This window comes from Tupaia chinensis, unplaced genomic scaffold (genome assembly GCF_000334495.1).
Source record: "Tupaia chinensis unplaced genomic scaffold, TupChi_1.0 Scaffold000343_1, whole genome shotgun sequence".
NCBI lineage: Eukaryota > Metazoa > Chordata > Mammalia > Scandentia > Tupaiidae > Tupaia > Tupaia belangeri.
The window spans coordinates 148,929-152,921 of NW_006159837.1; positions in this window are offsets into that span (position 1 = coordinate 148,929).

Here is a 3,993-nt window from a genome sequence, read left to right on the forward strand (position 1 = left end):
TTTCACTGCAGCCAGCTTGAATAAAGATTGTGTCTTCAGTGACACATCAAATGGTCCTGTCCAGTCAGTAGCTAGATACTCTTCAGGTCCTTCTTCTCTCAAAGTCTTTAGGAAAACTTGGTCTCCCCGGACAATCAAATTCAGGCCACATCAGTGGGATGAACAGTAGCTAGTTTATTACCCAAAGTTTTAACATAGTTGGCCAGGGCTATATCCCCTAAGGCATCAGCTCATCCCTCATTGGGGTGAAGGCCTAGAATGGATTTCCTTATAAAACTTCACAAGGGCTTAAATAAAGCCTACTTTATGGAATGACCCTAATGCACAACATGGCAGCAAGCAGCACCCCAACCCAGGTTAACATTTTCTCAAACATTTCTTATCTATCTTCAGAGGATGTGTTTGCAATGTTCTTAGTTTTCCAGATGATTGCATTCTTGTGAGGAATGGAATTCCCATCTGATAATCAAATCTTAAGACGCCTATTGAATAATATGGGAGATGAACGTATCCCCACTATCACTATAGAGACTCTTGGTTATTCTGACATGGAGTGATTTCTCTACAGGACTCTTAACTGTTTCTGAGGCTGTTTTGATCTTTGTGGAATATGCTTCCAGTCATCCTGAAAAGGTATCTATAAAAACTTGTAGGCAGTTGAGGGCCAGAAGATGACATGAAGCTTAAGGAGACTGGATTACATTTGGCCCAATCTGTGGTTCAAGTCCCAGACCCATTGTCTTCAAAATCACTGAGCGTGTATGTTCTTACTCAAAATCCTAAGAGTGAAGGAAAAGGGACTGGAAAGTGTCTGTGCCCCTTGGGAGGTATTTCTAACTTTTCCTCTCTATCTCTGTGTCTATTGTTCTCTGGCATATACACATGCCCTGTAGAGAAACTAAACAAGAAAAATAACTATAGTTCATTGAAATGGGCAGTGCTCAGGAGACCAAGTTATTTTATGTTGGGTCCTCATTTTGAGAGGCTTGTAAATAGTGAGGTATTTTTAGCACAGATCATGTAATTTTGAGGAACCTATTGGAAAACCTTTGCATTAGGCCACTTTGATATAAATTGATGTATTTCTGAATTTATTTCAGAGTGGCATCTCTTCCAGAAAGGGTGGTATTATGTATGTGCCTCTATAAACTGCTTGAGAAAGCTTCAGGAAACATATAAATCCAGAAAGAAACTTAATACATGACCTATTGTTTACATATTTGTGGCTTGTTCTGAGAGTCTTTGTATATGAGAGACATTCACCTAGACAGTTTAGGCCCTTATTTGACTCATTGGGGTGGCTTTTAAATGCCACCTATATCCAAGTAAAAGACCCTTATTAGCTTAGGACTCCTAAGGCTCTCAGACAGCACTTCTCCAAAACAGAATATACGAATTCACCGATTTACTCATTCTATACTTATCCCTGAAATTAAACTGTCAACAGAAGAGCTAGGTCATTTGGTTATCTGTAACTGGAAAGAAATAACAGTTTAGACCCTCCTGTAACAGGTATAGAGAGATATGCAACTGTTCAGTCCAGCACAGAAAACCACCCATAGTCCCCCAGGATATAGGTGAGCAGATGCTATGGATTGGATGCTATCGGGCACGACTCGAATCACTTCGTTATGACCCACAGATCCTGGATAATGAGGCACTCTGCAAAATCAGCATTCTTTGCTATGCGAGTAGGAGGGTTAGATAAGATGGGTAAGGTTTGATAAACCTGGATTGAGAAACATTTCTAAGACTTGGTTGTAAGCACTTCTAGGATTCTTTGTTCAATGGGTTCTGTTTGATTTCAGAGTCCCTGCATCATCTTTGAGAGGAATCCGTATCACTCATGCATTCTTCACCCTGACCAGGGTTCCATGTGCCCATAGCTAGGGCCTTAGCTCCTTGTATATTTTGGAGGGAATAAAGGGGCAGCTGATCTCTTCTCTTTTGCCATGTACATGTCAAATGTACATCCAAACACTATCATGGTAGAACACAAAAATCCACCTGTCCTAGCAAAGAAGTCCTGTGAGAACTTAATTTACAAAGGAGATTTTGGACCAGGAGAAGAAGGGCACATTCAAGAATATATACCAGACTATATTCTAAGGCCAGCAGGTGGTATGGAAATTTAGGCACCTGGATCTCACATGATTGACTGTCAGTTCACGTCTCAGACACACCAGGTTGAAAATCACACTGGACGTGTGTGTATGTTTCTACCTAAAACCCTAACAGGAGAGTGAAGGAGAAGGGACTGAGGAGTGGCATCACTGTAGGGGTGAGTTTTCTCATTTTCCCCTTCTCTTTCTCTTTCTCTCTTTTACTTTTTATCTGGAAGGCATACTCACCCAATAACAAAGCTTTTTAAAAAGCAAAGAAATAAAACACAAAAAAAGAAAATTATAAACGGCAAGTTTTAAGGTAAAGTTCTCCAAATGACATTATAAAGGCTACAAAAGAAGCAATCCTGAACTTCCCTGAAAACTCTGGCAAATGGACTTAATTAGAAAGTTTTCCTTGCCAGTTCTGTATATACAATAGAACAGGTTGCTACCAGCAGTTAAAGTAATGGCTATGTCACTGGACTCCCACGTAGTTGACCGTGGTTCGAGTCCCAGACCTGGTGGCTTAAAACACGCTGGACGTGTGTGCGTGTGTGCCCAAGATCCCAAGAGGAGAACGGAGGAGAAGGGATTGCAGCATGGCCATCCCCCCTGGGGGGTGATTTCTTGCTTTCTGTCTCTCTGTCTCTCTCTGTCTGTCTGGTGAGTGCACGCACCCTATAGTGAAAACCTCTCCCCCCGCCAAAAAAAAAAAAAGGACAAGTTGTACCTGTATCTATCAGAAAGTCAATTTGTTTCTAACACTCTGTCAATTAACAGCAGAATTCTGTGGGGAAATTTGGATTTGGTGCTTCAAATGTAAAAGAGCCTCTTGGCGCTTCAGTCCTCACCTGAACATCCCGCCCTCTCTACCACCTGTGAAGCTTCTCCTTCTTAATGTACAACTCCATCTTCTTCATAGTGAGGAGGTCTTCTTCCAATGACCTTCTTTAAAGTAAGCACATTAGTTTATTTTTTGCTTCTTTGCTTGTTTTTAGTTTAGTGTTTTGCTTTTCTGTTTTTCCAATGGGAATACCTCCTCTGATTTCCTGTCCTTGGAATATCAAGAGCAGTGACCACAGGTGGCCCTCCATTATCTGTGTCTCTTTGTGTCTCTGCTCCTTGCTATTGACACCTAAAGCAGTACCTGCAATTTAAGAGGGGCTCTTACCAAATGGTCCATCAGACACTCACACATTCCTTTACTATAGGGCTCACCTTGTACTGTAATAGTCACACTTAATTTTGGGGTGACTTTGGATCCCTCTGGGCCAGCACAGATGTATCACCTGTCAGCCTGGTAAATCCTCTAGAACCTCTGGTGGGTCTTCATTAGCTGTTTGTTGATTCACTTGAATTTTATTTAGGATCTTTGTTTCTCAGCACTCCTTTCAGCAATGTGGCCAAAGCGCATCTCCTAGAATGTTCCATTCTAGTCATTCCTCATTACTATTTGGGTTCAATCTGCTTAAGTACTGGGAACAGCCTGAGTTATTCAAGAATTCCCTCAGGATCCAGTATATGGAGCTGGTGTGTGTCCTCCTTGGCTTTGTCAATAACCACCATTCTCTTCTCCCCAGTGGTAATCACACTCCTGAGAGGGTATCTCCCTGACAGGTGGGAGGGTGGGCAACAGAAATGGATGGAAGTGTTCTGTTGTTTGGAGGGGGTTCTCTCTATAAGCAGGAGTGCTATTTTTCTAATTTAACCAAACTGTGGTTGAAAATAGATTATCAATCCATGGATAACTGGTGGCAGAATTTGTGCATTAAGACACCCTATATAATACTGGTTCTCTGGAAAGTGTCCTGTCCTGGTCGTGGCTACCAGGTTTTAGTATGAGAACTATTTACATTATAATTATAACTAATAACATAGCAAGTTGTAT